The sequence below is a fragment of the Suricata suricatta genome, chromosome 6 (genome assembly GCF_006229205.1).
Source record: "Suricata suricatta isolate VVHF042 chromosome 6, meerkat_22Aug2017_6uvM2_HiC, whole genome shotgun sequence".
Classification (NCBI taxonomy): domain Eukaryota; kingdom Metazoa; phylum Chordata; class Mammalia; order Carnivora; family Herpestidae; genus Suricata; species Suricata suricatta.
Window position 1 is genome coordinate 66,562,188 of NC_043705.1, and position 16,933 is coordinate 66,579,120.

The 16,933-nt window shown below is 34.1% G+C and overlaps 1 long non-coding RNA gene across 1 annotated transcript; it reads left to right on the forward strand.

The window, feature by feature from the left end:
* The first annotated feature begins 7,318 nt into the window (after positions 1 to 7,318).
* On the forward strand, positions 7,319 to 13,049 carry LOC115294101. Its single transcript, XR_003909720.1, has 3 exons — positions 7,319 to 7,642; positions 9,005 to 9,078; positions 12,693 to 13,049. It is a non-coding gene; the product is annotated as an uncharacterized LOC115294101 (long non-coding RNA).
* The last annotated feature ends 3,884 nt before the right edge of the window (positions 13,050 to 16,933 follow it).

The window sequence follows — 16,933 nt, forward strand, 5'->3', positions numbered from 1 at the left end:
AAGATTATATATATTATAATTCTACTTCTACTGTGCAAGTGTTCCTCCTTGGATATGACAAATTCTAAGAAACTCTGACCACTTAACTTGAAATTTTATATCACTTTAATCCACAAATTAGTTTCTGTTGATCAGAAATTGGTGTGAAAATAGGTACTTTGCTGTTGGTTTATCATCTCCAAAAAGAAAAAGTCCAAAGTTGGAAAGGTACTGAATTGAAACAATGAGATGACTTGTACTTTTTCTGTGATTAAAGATGCATGTCACCATTGGCGTATTGGGAAAAGTTGGTATTTTCCACTTATAATGACATAATTTTCTTTTGGTATCTATATTCATTCCCAGATGTGTACACAGAATCTATAGTTTTCACTTTTTATGTGAAACCATAGAGCTTGTTTACATAGTATAAATTTAAACTACAAAATATCAGCAAAACACCCAAATACTTTATCATGTTTTATAGTTAATCTGCTTTTAATAAAGCATTTCAATTTTCACACAGTACCAATTTTCTCTGGTTTAGAACTGAAGGACATGATAAAATTTCCTTGCCTATGCTAATGTTTTCAAAATAGATCTATATGACTGTTACTTTGGAAATATTTTATGATTCTTTTCTTATAAAGCAATACAAATTTATTATAAAATATTTAAAGATTGCAGAAAATAATAAAATTAGAAGTAAAATATCCTCAATAATCCCATTTCTCAGAAATAGCTTCCAGTAGCATTTTATATACACTCTCCATTGTACACATATATGCATATGTATGTGTGTATATATACCCAAATATATACACACATATATAATGTTTACATTGTATATATATAAACACACATGTGTTGTATACAAAAGTAATAGAATGTCATATTATATAGACATAGATACAGATATTTTTTGTTGTTTTGCTTAATAGTATATTGTAAATCTCTTCTATTTCAGGTGATATAGCTTTGCCTCACTTTTTAATGGCTGTGTGATATTCCATGAATCACATATCATGTAATTAGATTATTTCCTATATTTTATTACTGAAGACATAATTTTAGGATATACCCTTGTACACAGATTTTTACATGTTTATGTGAATATTTTTTAGAACCAAGTTTTGCAAAAGAATCAAAGAGAATAAACTAGAAATTTTGTTTGATATTGCTAATTGTTTCAGAGGAGATTGTTCTATTTTACATATACCTTTTTAATGCATCTTCATCCATTCTGAACAGTGTCATTCTGTACAGGGTATAGTGTGTGTGTGTGTGTGTGTGTGTGTGTGTGTGTGTGTGTGTGTCCATACTGACAAATAAAAACAATTCCAAAGTTGCTTTAAAGTTTTTGCATTTTAAAATCTTGTATTCTTCACGTTTTGGCTTTTGTTCTTTTAATTGGATCCCCTTCCTTTTTGTAGCATGGCTCTTTCTTATTTAGAAGTAATACAATTTTTAGAGTTAGGATTAGTTTAACTTACATGTGGATAAGTATGTTACATACATTTTTACATTTGCTTTTAAATTTAAAACTGGTCTATAACATTTTACCTCACAAAATTGCTATAGACAAATGGTGTACACTTTTCATTTTATGCTTAGTAAAGCCTTTCTAAACCCAAATACTTTCTCCATCAGTTTTAGTGGCTTAAATTGTAAATATAGAGATATTTTATTCATTTTAAAGAAGTATAAACAATGTCTTTTTAAAATTTAAGAGAACATAGAAAAATACTTCTATTTTGTTTTACATAAACTATTTTTTCAACTATTTAACAAATATATTTGCTTTGTGAGAAGAATGTCTGACTTGATTTAAAAAGGAAATAAAAAATGATAACATATTAAAGACATAGACAAAGCCAGCAAGGCCTTATGGCTAAACATGAGTGGTGCTAACAGAAAAGCCAAAGCTATAATTATAAGCTAAGGAGTTAGTGAAAATAAGAACTATAAGAAGAAGTTAATGGAACTGAACTACTAATTTTAGAGAAGGAGAGAAAACTCTATCTTAATGCTTTTGTAAGAACCACAAGATCAACAGCAGTTAACAAGTTACCTCTACCCAATGACTATTGAACAGAAAGATTTGAGCCAAAAAAAAAAAAAAAAGTGTGGGAGGAGATTTTGATTAGGTATGGGTACATATTTTCTGACAGTGAGAATTATTAAACAGTGAAATTAGTTGCTTTGAAGGTCTCTAAACATTGAATAGGTTTCCACTGGGTTTGGAAGACCCTAACAGAGAAGATTTTGTAAGGACTGAGTGGACAGTCTTGAGGTAGCTTTCATTCTTTAATGATAGCGCTGAAAATTTGTCTGAAAACACAAAATTTACATTTGAAGTCTTATAAATACTCTTCTTTTAAGTTTATTTATTTTGAGAGAGAGAGAGAGAAGGAGAGAGAGTGTGTAAGCAGGGGAGGGGCAGAGAGAGAGAAGGAGAGAGACAGAGAATCCCAAGCAGGCTCTGCACTGTCACTGTCAGTGCAAAGCCCAACACGGGGCCCTGATTCAGGAACCATGAGATCATGACTTGAACTGAAATCAAGAGTTGGATGCTTAATTGACTGAGACACCCAGTCAATTTAGAAGGTTTAATTTGGTTTTGTATCCAACTTTAAATGGTTTCCCTATTTTTTTAATTTTATCCATATTCCATTTAATTATAAAAACTGCTTTTCAGATGAAAGATCCCAGCCTTCGACTCTGATCAAGTTGCTCCCATGATCAAGAACATTCAGAGATTACTGAGTCTGAATCTTTATACCCTTGATTATTTAATATTTAAAAACCATTACTGCCTAGTCTCCACTTCCACTTCATGAATTGTAAGTGTACCTAAACTTCACTCTTCACATATTCACAAACTGTCTCTATGCTTTCCCTATTTCTTTTTCCTTTTATCTGTATGTCTCTTACCTAACTGCACATGCCATTCTCACTACCTGCAGTGTTTCTCTCTAAAAATGTCATTCATTGTTCATATATTACATCCTAGGAACTTTTCTTCTCTCATCAAATGAGGGCTCAATATGAGGCTATCATTTGTTTATATCTTTATCTGTACCTCTAAACTATAAACTCCATGAAGCCAGTGTTCCTTCTTATTAATCATTCTGTTCCTACAGGGCACTGATTGCTTTCATGGAGTACAAAGTTTCCTGTAATTTGTCTAATCATAAAAATGAAAAATAAGAATGTAGTTTCCTGAGCTCAGCCTGATTATTGCCTTCATATCCTGAAGTCTGATGGGGGGGGGAGACTTTTATCAGGAGAGTTTGGAAATCAAAATACCATGTTTAAATACTCACAGAAAGGTTGTTAAATGAATGAATGAGTCCCCCTTTATTTCTCTGGAGTTTCCTATTTAAAGAAATTTACTCAAGTGCATTTTTTCTTTTGCTTTTCTACTTTTCTTGTCTCTTATGTGTCCATCAAAATACGTTAAGCAAAAGGATGTGAAATTTAGCAAAATAATTGCTCTTATTAGCTAGTTGACAAATGATATTCTTAGCATCCTTTTTAGTCTTAAAAACTGATTTATTTTTGAGCAGTAGTTTCAGTGGTTAGGTAGAAGTTTAAAGTAATGTGGCAGGCAGAGTTGGAAGGTTGTAATGGAGTGTTTCTAGATCTCTGTAAGTCACGTGTTCAACTTCGCATAGAAGGAGTTCAAAGGACAGTGCAGGATGGTGAAAAGAGCCTGAGCCGGAAGACCCACTTGTCTTTAATCTCTAAATAACTTGGCTATGTTATCTTTTGAAAATCCATTCATTTCACCAAGCTCAATTTATTCATCTGTAAAATAAGGGGGTTGGAGTAGCTGACTTTAAGTTCCCTTCAGCTCTAAATTCTCTGATTCTCTGTTTTATCCGAGCATTTCATTTGTCTGTGCCTCTGAAAGTTAAATGGTAATTGAGGGTTGATTATACATATCCACTCCAATTATCCATAGATCATAAAGATTTTTATATTATGTGTGAAATTAAGATGTATGAAGGGCATAAGATTGAAATCACCACAAAGTCTAATGATAAAACTGTCATTTTATCTTGTGACTTTTTTAGACTATTATATTGGTGTTTTATGAAAAAAATAAGAGCGATGTTTAATATTTAGTGTACTTCCGTTCTTGAAGAAGAGAGCTGAGTTTTAAAAATATATGTGTATGTGTTAAACATTCTTCCATCTAAATTTATATTACATCATTATTGAAAGCATTGAGCCATGGCAAATGATCTATTACATCATGATTTACAATGCTGTATTATATCAGTTGATGGATTATAGCATGTCATGTTTTGATATATAAAATTTTAAAGTTAGAGATACAAATCACAAAAATAGTTTATGTACCACAGTAAAAATTCTTTGTTTCCAATCTCCAAAATAATTTTAGACATTTTAGACCATTCTGGATTTTGATATAGCTTTGTGTCAGCTATAAAGCATTCTGTATTTTGATAGTGCTGTGTGAATATTATATATGTGTATTATAATATAATACATATACATGAATATAATATTCACAAGGAAAGTTATTAAGATAGGACATATGATTGAAATAGCCGATGATACCATTTGAAGGATACAAAAATTAAGGTATTTTATTCACATTCTATCTGTTATTCTTTTTTTCTTTTCGTGTACTGATCAACCATGCTTTTTACGAATCCATTTTGGCTGCTATTCTACTTAACTGTTATTATCAGCATAAAGTTGTTACCAAAGAATCAACAAAAAGAATTCTTTGATGGGAAATGGAAAAAGAAGATAAGTTTTATAGAAAAATTATCTGTTACTTATAATCTGAGTAATGACATAATGAATATAACTTGTAGATCTAAATAAGGTAAGATAACCATGAATTGCCAGAATTAAAATATGATCTTATAACTTTATAATTTTCATAATACTAAACATTTAAAATTTAGATACATTGTATAGAAAAATATTCTATTTTCTGTACCGTGTATAATGGATCTAACTTTTCTTAGTTAAATGATAATAATTCAGTATTATTGTTTTAAGTAAGAAGGATTTTGGGGTATCAGAAAGAACCAAGTTTAATTCCTGCTTCCATGATATCTACCTATGTGGGCATAACAACCATGTCAAGTATTTAAACTAATTTCCTTACCTGTAAAATGGGACTAATGATCTTCTGCTTCTTAGGAATGTTGTATATGTGAGACCACATGTTAAATGTGCCTAACAGAATATTCCTGGCTTCTAAAATGTCTTCAATAAATATTAATTATTATTATTATGATTTGGTTTAGGCCTATGCAATACTTCATATTCACTATTTGCTCTTCAAAGAGTTTTCTTCTCTTATTTACTTTTTACTAAGTTCTGAGCCATTCAATGTACTGGTATTCAAAGTTTTTTTTAAAAAGCTAAAGTTCATCTAATCAAATCCTTCCCATTTCAGAGAGTAGACATTGTCTCCGAACAATGTTTTCCTGCTTGCATTTTGTTTGGAGAACCTAAACTATTTAATCTGTCTACACAGGTTTTTCTTATGCCTCTATTTTTCAGAAACTCCCATCATTTGTAATAAAGCTGAGAAAGATAGAACACACAAAGAAAATACCACTGTGAGTACCATATGACAAATTTTTATGACAAATAGTTTATTTAAGGCACTTTTGAATTTTTTAAAATTTGGAATTAAAAGAAAACCCAGCTTATCCTAGTGTTCCCCTTCCTACGTCTTGAGAATTTAAGGCATTGGTATATGGCTTTTAAATGTTTGTGCTGGGTATCTTCATTTATTCCTTCAGACTCTCTTTCCATTCTTCTCTGCTTTGCTCTATACCCCATGGGGTATTAACAGGGTTCTTTGACCTCTGGTTTCCTGGTGGATTTAGTGTGTGAAGTTCATTGGAAATGGAAGGGAAGGGAGCCAGTGAGGTTTCGGGTGTTTATGCCTTTAAAATCCCTCCCTGTAGGGAGTCAGAGGCTGAATAGTCTCTCCATCACAGGTTACAACTCCTGCCCATTGGACATGCCACAGCAACCTCTCTTTGTCACCTGGTTCTGGCTGCAGCCCTACCCCCAGCTTTTTTGGGCCTGGAGGTAGGAGTGGTAAATAAAGATGCTTTGATATTTGTCCAGCCCCTAATTACTGCACCAAACCTATGACTTCCCTATATCCTCCCATATTTTGTAAATCTCTAGATGTTAGCCTCTCCGTATTCAGATTGAGTTTGATTTTTATTTCCTATTGGGGCATAGACCCCATGTAATACTCAGTTGCATTTTTATGTTACTCTTTAAATTCTAATTTCTTTGAGAACAAATAATATATACTACATTTTGATTTCCCTCCCTTTGTAATCATAGAGTTGTGACTTTGTAGGGGTAGAAATAATAAATGGGTTGATTAACAGGGCTAGAATTAAGGTTTTGAGTTGGATAAAGTATGAAAATGTGTAATTGGCAAGGGTTGAGAAATTTCTGGACCTTTGACTCATACCATGTTGTAAATCAACAATGTTGCTAGCAGAAGTAAGATATAGAGAGGCATTTTGGAAGTCTCCAGTGTCTCCCTAAAGAGGGCACAGGATTCTATCAGTATCTGCTCTTTCCTCCATATACTGCAGCAGTTGAAAAAGGAATGTGGGTAGGGAATGATGGTATAGCTTTTAAAAATTTTCTTTTCTTCATATTTTGTAGTATATAAACTGATGGTTTGGCTGTGTTGTTGAGCTTTGACAACCACTTTCCTCGGGAGTTCCCTTAAATACCGTGGCGTTGAAGTGTGATCAGAAGACGACCATTGCTGTTCTACTAAGGTGTTTCAGAACTGTTTACTCCTTGGCAAAGAAAAGAAGTTAATCTAACTACCCACAATATGGTAGAACCATTTTAATATTTTTATGGTTATTTTTATAGGGGAAATAACTTTTAAAAATGTACAATTAATCAAGAGAAAGTGTTTTTCAATTTGCTTTCACGTTCAACTTTATTTAGTAGATGCTTTTGCTTAGATTTCACAAACTGTATTTTTTCAAGAATATAAATATTTTGAAGTGATAGTTTATTGTAAGATAAACTTTACTTAATCTCTAGCACAACTGTTCGACTCACTGATTAACAATCCGTAGAATTGCATACTTGGATTAGTGAAGATCTGAAGGTAACAGGAGTGTCCCACTAATCCTTAAATCTATTTAATCCACAAATATATACTTGTGGAAAAAAGCTGGAGATGGAATTATGAGCACATAAAATATATATTATTTCATCTAAATTTACCAAACTGACCTCACTCTATTCTTTGCTTCTTAATACATATGTTGGCAGCTGCCTGCGAGGGGACCACAAATGCAGAACGAAGTGGGTCTGGGCTCAAGCTGTTTGAGCACAGCCTTGGATGTGAGAGCCCAGAAAAGGACTGGAGGAGTAAGGATGAGGCCAGGGCTTGAGACTGGGCCTTGTGTGAACCTTAACCCAACCTCCTCACCTCGGAGAAGCCCTGAGCAAGAATCCTTGCTATACCAGACTGTGCAAGATCCAGGCAGACCAAAACATCTCCAAGACAATTCCCACATCACAGGACCATATCTGTCTCATGGCTGACAACCTTGTCCTGAGCCTACAGGATGAAAGTTTTACCCCCAGGGCTATGACAGCCCAAATGAGGGTAAGAAATGAGCTTGGTGACTAGGAACTGCAACCCCAGAGAAGAATTGGATCTGTTTTAACCTGGTTTATGAGGAGCACAACCCCAACATGACCCCAGTAACATGTGATGGTCTCCTTTGCATCTGCCGTCCCAACCCTTTTTGGATGAACAAAATGTGACCAATTTTCAGAGGAATGATTTTGCTCCTCCCACTGTTGGGCAGAGGTATTGGGACGGTGTGATTTCAGAGTGATTTCCTACAGTGTTGGTTCCTCCTTCCAAGTTGAGAGGCGAAAACCATCATCACAGGATTTCTCAATACATTTTAATTAAGCTGAAAAAAATTACATTTCTTGGGAGTCAAGGAAATGGGGCTAGGAAAATATTTACTTTATCACAATCTTTTCCATAAAGATACTTAGCCCTAGATCTTTAGCCACTGGAGTTTGAACAAAACAACAACAACAACAACAAAAAAAAACCTAAGAGAGAAGTAGAGCCAGTGAATGTGAATTGTATGCCCATGTCCTTGGGAAATTGTACAGATTCCTAACTGCCTAGAGATAATTAATTAATTTTGTTTTTCTTAAAAGATGGGAATATGATTGAAAACTCCCATATTCTATTAAGTGACCTATAAAAGCCATTTTACTCATTATTATGGGGTTTTTTGGTTTCCAATTCATTTTTAGCTCTTTATAAACTAAAATTGTTTGATGTTAATTGTTGAATTAGATTTGCTAGTTAACAATATCTTCAAGGGTATCAACTTTGTTCTGATATTACTTTACCTGTAATACTTTGTTTTTTCTCTAGGAAATAAAGGCATGTGGCATTAAATTGTGAAGGAAAGACATCCATGAGTAATTATGATTGACCAGCTCTTAATATAACCTACATATTTGAATGAAATATTCAAATAATATATAGAAAGAGTACTGCAAGGGATATTAAATAGAAGTTGACTATATAGAAATATTTTATATAGTAAACATGAAACACTCCCTTTCATAATTAAAACAAGTTTTATATAGAGAGAATATATGTAAAAATTTTAATATTTTGCTTTATGAAGAGTCACAAAGAGGTTTAATATCCAGAAGATTCTTCTTTTTTCTTTGCATGCAGATGTAACATTAGTGTTAAATGTCTTAAGACCTGTAACATGATTATCTTCCCTTATGGGAAGTCCCTGTAGCAAGTTTTTACTACTACATTGGCTCAAAATATTCTAATTCATATACTACTAAGATTTCTGAAAAATCTTAGTTCATCCTTGTTTAAATGAAAGCATAACATATCTTTATGTCCGGGGCCTTTGTCCCACAAGTGTTGATGTGTCCATGATACTGCTCTGATGCCATTTAATTTTATTTTTAGACCCTAGTACAGAGTCCCCAGACTATAATCTCAGTACAGTGTTGCTGAAGAAGAGCTCTGGGCAAAAATATGAGGTATGAAGTTTATTTCTTTCCCATTAGATTTATCTGTGCCATCCTGATAAACTGTCCATGCCTATCAAAATTGCCAAAATAAGTTGGCTTGATAGTCTCTGAAGAATCTCACAGAAACTCTTTTATTTCCCTGAATACTTAGTAAGCCCCTACTATGTATCAGGCACTTTTTGGGGTGCTCACTAGTGCTACAGTGAGCAAAGATGACAAATCCCCCATCCTCAGAGCCCTAACCATCTAATAAAGAGAAGAAAGAGACATACTTAAAAAGCAATATTTAAAATGTTGTTAATGCTGGGGAGAAAGCAGGAAAGAAAATGTGGAATTTCAGCTTTTAATAGGATGGCCTGAGGGGAATGGGTTGCCAAGGTGACAGTTGAGCAGTGACCTGAAGGAAACCATCCTCTGCAGAAGACTGGGTGTGCCTGCTTGTGCGGTTCAGGTGGCCAGAGGGACTATAGCAAGGAGAGCGGAGCACCAGTAGAGGAAGGAGAAGTAACCAGAGGGTAGATGCGTCATCCCTGGAAGGCTTGTGTAAAACCATGGCTTTTTGTCCGGAGAGAGTTAGGAAACAGATGAGTGACGAAAACTGAATTATATTAGGAAAGGATCATGAAAGTTTGTAGGCTACAAGTGGACCAGGCTGGTGATGGTAAAGGTGATGGGAAATGGTTGGAGGTGAGATGATTTTGAAGTTTAATCTGTGGATTGTGGAGTTCCCAAAATACAGGTTTAAAGGAAGGAGTAAAGTGCTGAATTTTCAAAGTGGCACAAACTCATGCATATATGAAAAACTGTAAAACTTCTGTGAGTAGAAATTTCTTTTTCATGTGGATATAGAAGAATCCTGTTTTTATGGTATTGATACATGGTGTATCAGTGGTCCTAATATAGATCATCTGATTGATTATAAGAGGAAAAGAGAAAAAATGTTTATCTAAGTTGTAGAAGCTGAAGAATTGGCTAAGGCATTTCATAGACTAATAGTTTGGGATTTTATTCTTAAGTATTTGGTAGAATATTTCACTGGAGTCCTATCCTTAGGAATAATATATGTTGTTCATGGGGTACCTGGGTGGTTCAGTCAGTTAAGGAATAATATATGTTGTTCATAAACTCCAAGGAAGGAGAAATCTACAGAAGTTGTCCCTGACTTCTGGATGGCCAATGGCCACTAGGTTAAAATTTAACTGGATAAACTGGTAGCATTCATGATTAAAATTATCTGGAGAGCTCTCGGGAAGAAGGAGGAAGAGAACAAAGAGGGAATTAATAACTAATGAATGTTTACTATATTCTAGATATCATGCTGCGAGTTTTTAATGTTATCTCATTTAACCTCAACGCATTATAAAAAGCAAAATAAAGAGGAAAACAATTAGGGAAAAGCATTAAAAGTGGAGCAGCAAGGAGGCATGGAAAAGCAAATAGTTCCATGTGCCAAAAAACTAGACAAGGGGTAGGGAAAAAGAAGAGAAAATTAATTCTTTTATATTGTGACTTTGTCATATCTGCCTATTAGATTGTTTTGGTAGCAATGTGGTTGTACATGCCAGAGAGAAAGAACTTATTAGGAGAATGTGGGATGAACAGGTTCTAAGAATGACTATGATCTGGAGTACAGCCATGACTCTGAAATGGTACGGATAAATTAGATTTAAGAAATATTTCAAAATTAAAGCCAAAGAATTTGGTAATTGGTAGGATTATGCATGAGGTTTAAAAGAAGAAAGATTTATTATAAAGAATGATTTCACATTTTCTGGATTGGTGACCAGGAAAAGGATACTGACAAATAATAATAAAAATAATATAATAATATAATATATAATATATAATATAATTAATTTAGAATTAATTTATAAATGATACTTATAATTTTTATTTATAATTAAATATTAAATTATAATTTATAATTATCATTGATTTATTTATATTTATAATTAATATATAGCTAATATAATTATTATAATTTTATTTATAATTAAATGTTAAATTATTGTTTATAATTTATAATAATTATTAATTTATTTATATTTATAATTATATAATATAATAATATAAAATTAAAAAGGAGAGACATCATGAAAAAGAGGGAGGTGTAGTGATTGTTTCCCATAAATCATTCTGTACATTTGGGCATGTTGATTTTAGAGTTCTGTTTGTTCATAGAAAAGGACAAGTAGCTGGACAACAGAATTCAGGAGAGTGGTATAAATGACAGATATTTGGGACTGATCCATTCAGAAAATGTAGTCATAGATGAGATCATAGGAGACAATAAAAATAGGTAGAGTTAGAACAAAGTAAAAGACCACAGTCAGCCCTGAGAGAAGGAAGAGAAGTTTGTGAAAAAACAAAAAACAAAAACAAAAACAAAACAACCCTCTGGAGGAGCAATGAATAGTTTGGGGGAAGGAAGAGAGCAACATGGAAGCCCAGAGAAATAAAATTTAGGAGGAAAGGCAGACTCAAGCAACATAAGTTTAAGACAGTAGTCAGAGAAGGTAAGAACGTGCCTTGAATATTTAGCAGCAAGATATCCTAATGAGCTTGATAAGAAAAATATCAGATCAGTGGTTGGGGCAAAAGAGCAATTGCAGTAGTCTGAGGAAGCATTGGGAACTGTTGAGGAAATAGGGAAAAGTAAAGCACTGTAATAGTTATACTCGGTATAACAATGATCCCTAAAAATGTCCACATCCTAATCTCTGGCACCTGTGAATGTTGCTTGCATTGCAGGTGTAAGTTAAGACTCTTATTTGAAGGGGTAGAAGAAATGGATCAAGGAGGTCAAGAGGTAAAAAGAATCTTGAGAAAGGCAGATTATCCTGAATTGTCTGGGCATGTGCAGGGTAATAATTGGGTCTTTATAAGGGAGAGCCGGAGAAGGAGATGTGATTCATGTTGGGAGCAGAAGGCAGGGGTGTGATTTGCTGACTTTGCTGAGGGAAAGGGATGATGACTTAAGGAATGTGGGAAAGCTCTGAAGGAATGCTGAGAGCCTCTGAAAATAGACCTGAATTTTGGACTTGGAACCTGTAAACGTTTTTTTTTATGTTTATTTATATTTGAGAGAGAGGGTGAGAGAGAGAGAGAGAGAGAGAGAGAGAGAGAGAGAGAGAGAGAGAGAGAGAGAAAGCACTCACTCGTGCATTAGGGAGAGACAGAGAGGGAGACACCAAATCCAAAGCAGGCTTGAGGCTCGAGGCTCTGAGCTGTCAGCACAGAGCCTGATGCAGAGAGCTCAACTCACAAATCTCAAGAAAATAACCTGAGCCAGCATTGGATGCTTAATCCACTGAGGCACTCAGTGGCCCTAGAATTTTAAGATAATAAGTTTGTGTTGTGTTTAGTCACTGGAAACTATAGGAAACTAATGTTACTCTTGGCTGTAGGAGATGACAGAAAAGAAGGCAAGTGCACAGAACACAGTGTATGTGTGTGTATGTGTGTGTATTCAAAATTATCAGGGATTCTTGAGACTACTCTCATGAAAATTCTGTAATATGGTAGGATGTTAGACATGTAAATAATTTATTGGGCTGTCTTAACTATATGTAATTGAATAAATAATAATCCCTCTGTATGATGATTTTATTCATTTCCTCCAGTACAGGTTTGCCAACGACTGAAGAAGCAGAGTTAACACCTGTACTTTTGAGTATTTTGATATTTGTGTACTTGTCACATTTTTATACTCCTCTACAGTCAATTTATTCTATGTATGGAAATTCCCTTTCCATGTTAATTTAATGCATTTAAAAGAAATCTCTGTTCAGAATGTTACTCGTAATAATAATGTGTTGTTTTCATTGTTGTTTTTTTACTGGTGGAAAATAAATTCCTGCAGTTTAATAAGGATTCATGACACTACTCAGATGATGAAAATTCTTCGATTTTAACTTGCTATTGGTTTTCATAATTATCCCAATTCTACAGCATACATACCAGAATAATAACGTATATTTCTCAGTGTCTGCCACATGACATAAAAACCGAGAATTGGCCTCCTTTAAAGAGAAGTTCAAGTGTTTGTAATCAAAATAATCAATAAAAGTTGATTAGATATTAATAATAGAACAGAATTCTCTGTTCTCATACCCACTCATTAATTCAGACTTTACTTATTATAGATGATAAACCATAATTATAATATATAAATATTTTAGATCAAATAGTATTTGCCTTTAATAATGATATACAATTCATTTTCTGCTATCCTAATACATGCTTCATTCCTTTTACTACTGAAGTTGAAGGTTCGTAACACAGTCACTCCATCTTCATGTAAACCCATGTCAAACTAACTTGCAATGATTATAAATACAGATGTTAAGGGACAGCGCTGACCCAGTTTTCTGCTTGTACCTACTGCGTTTACAGTTGCTCAACTTGAGTTGAGGTATCTTCAAGTAATTTTCTTTAACGCTCCTTTGAAATTGTGTCTTAGAGTCAAACAGGATGTTTTTGTCTCTCAACACTGTCTCCATACTTTCCTCCATGACTTCTTTCTTCCGTGCAGCTGCCCGTGCTGACCCTTCACCTGAACGTCTCTCTCCCTCTGTCTGCATTTATCTCGGGGGACAACTTCAAATTGACAGTATTTTTTTCTGACTTGTTGTTTGATTTTAAGGAAGAAAATTTATCTCCATTTCCTTTGGGCTTACCGTTACCTTACAGACTTGGTGAACTGATCAGCCCTTCCCTACTTCCGAGTGGAGGAGGCTTATAAATGGGAGGAAGGTTTCATCTTCCTAAGCATAACCCTGTGCTCGGTGTAGGCTTAAAGTGGAACACACCATGTGTAATGCCTGAATGGAGAACTGGATTGTAGTCTCCTTTCATAGTAGACTGCTGCATTTTTAAAAAAGGAATTGTTATCTGTCTTTCAATAATTCTTAGAGTTTTTCTCTTTGTGAATTATCTTTATGTCTTCTTCAGAGTAACATTGTTTTAAAAAAGAAATTTTTCATGAGAAATGGCTAGAAAAAGAGAAAACATCTTTCAAATCCTAGCTACTCATTTTTAAAGTACCCATATATGCTTCCTAATGCACGAGTTTATTATCAGAACTCACTACTTACTTTCATAAAGTTTCATGTTTCAGGGGGATTATGTAGTTTTATCGGAATTTATCTAATTTACTTTTAAAGTTATGCTAATGCTATAGAAATAACTTTGGAAAGTTCGTCCTACATCACTGGATCTCAAGGTGTAGTACTCAGACTAGCAGTATTAGCATCACCTGGGAACCTGGCAGAAATGCAAATTGTCAGGCCGCATCCCGCATCTACTATATCAAAAACTCTAGGGCTGGAGGTCATTGTGATTTAACAAGCCCTCCAGATGATTCTAATAAACATAGTTTGACAGCCACTTTGTTAGGTGTTTGTAATATTCACCGCAATAATCAGTGCAAATATTTTTAACTGGATTTAAAATAAAAATGTCATTTAAAAAATGGGTAATGAAATATTAAAGGTATTGTTAGGGGCTGAATTGTGTCATCAAAAACCAAAAGTCGGTAACTCCTAAGTACCTTATAATAGTCATTATATTTGGAGAGAAGGCCTCTACAGTGACAACTAAGGTGAAATGAGATCACATGGATTGGCCTTTAAGTCAGTACAACCCGTGCCTTTTAAGAAGAAACAGCTAGGAAACAGACATGGGCGTCCCTATAAAAGAAAGGCCACTTGAGGCTGCCGGGAGCGTGCGAGTGTGGGCGTGGCGTGGGCGGCTCCCTCGGAAGAGACACAACCAGCAGGCCCTGAGTTTGGACTTCTGGACTTTAAAACTGTGAGTAAATAAATTTCCGTTGTTTAAATTACCCAGTCCATGGTGTCGGTTATGGCAGCCCGAGCAAATCAGTGTAGGTGTGTATTTAAGTCTTTGAACTTTTGGAGTTAGATTTAAAAGGAATCAAGGAGTCCTTTTGCTTTTATAAACCGTTATGTTTATGAAAGCTCATAAATGTTGTAATAGTTTGGAAGGAATGATACAAAGCCTTATTTTAATTGCTTAGCTGTATCCTAGGCTGTATAAGCCACAACGTTCAAACGGAAGTTTAGAACACAGTAGCTCTTGGCTTGTTATGTAGTTAGCTTTTACAGTTTTCATTTGGGGTAGTTTTAAGGTAAAAGTGTATTTGCATACCACACCATCCATTGGGTTTAAGGTCTTTGTTTTTCCCGGTGGCAGTGATAGCATTTGCTATTTTGTTTAGAGAAAAAAAACTTTAGTGAAAAATACTCCATGTTTTTGCCAGTTGTTGCCAAGTATGTTAAAATAGAAACAGTGTTTACCTATGTTTTTTATTTTGTTTTGCCTGGTTAAAAAGTACTTATCCCACACACTATTAATAGATGTAATATTATTATAGATTGAAGTGATGTCTGTGTATTGAGCGAATTAGGCCTTCGGTGGGTAGAGTTAATGCTCTCTATATGGCTGCTTGTTATGAGCCTTCCTCTGACATACATCTCATAATGGTTCCTGTTGATTGATCTAATTACATACACATGGTTTTATTGGAGCTTTGTGAATCTGGAGATATCCATGTTTGCTTAATGTTCTACAAGCACAATTCAATACCCTTTAGGCTTACCAGGATTGTTTCCATAATCCTTAATTGCGAAAAGTAAGCTCTGAGAATTTTGAAATACCCTGCCTAAATCAAGCTACTGGGCCAGCAAATTTTCCCGTTAGACACTTTTTTGAGACAAGAATCTTTTAATACACAAAACCTATATTTGTATGAGTGTCATTTTAGAATTAAATGTAACATATTTAATTCTTGTGAATGTGCAGACAAATGTTCTGTTTCTTGACTTTCAAATTTGGGGAATGAATATTTTGCAAAACATATATGTAAAATAAATTATATTATAGGAACCCGTGAATAGCAGAGTAGTCCTATTTCAATGCAAGGCTAATAATCCTTAAATTCAATATTTTATGTCGATGAATCAGCAGCATTTTATTAATTTAATACTGAAATTTAAAATAACTGTAATAAACCTAAATTCATTGACCACTTTTGAATAGTTGATAGGAATCTGTGAATCAGTTTTATCAACTGTTTTCTGTAATATATTAGTATCAAAATATGTTTGAAACATGTAATTGCGATCATTTCTGTGGTTGTAACAATTGTGATTATTTTTCTTTTAATATTATTTCAATAGTTATGACAAAAATAAGACTACTCTGTTTTCTACCCACTCCAGTGTTTGGGGGTTTAGAGTATCATTTTTTAACAAAACCTTAGTGCCCTGAAAACCCAAGACAAACTGAAAGCTTCGGGAAATTTACTACCACATATCTATTTAATTTTTCTCAATTGAATGATTTTATTTAATAAGCCAAATCTTGTGAAACATAAACCAGCAAAACGGTAATGCCGATTGAAGTTTTTCATAAATACCCCCCCCCCCATAATCAGATAAATACATGTTGAGCTCCAGTAAAAGACTCAAGGTTTGGCTGTGCCAGAGCTGAATGGTGGAAGGGGTTGGGGTGAGAGATTGCTAAAGAGGGGAAAAACAATAACAAATGAATAATGTGTTAAAAAAGGTGGAGAGTTTTGTAGATGATGATTATAATCTTAAGCAGCCTGAGGAGTTAGCTTCCCTGGTACTTAATGTGCTTGGTTGGAGAAAATTTGTCTAGAAAACTTCAGGAACCTGAAATAGCACAATTAGCTCTTAAAGGGAACTGGGTTCATCTGAAGGTTAAGATCAATGGATGTTGATAGTTGCAGTATAACTTTTAAGGAGTTAGCGTTTCAAAAGAAAAGACAGTTTGATCAATGAAATGAAAGTTAAAAGAGCTTTATGATTTAGAAAGGGTG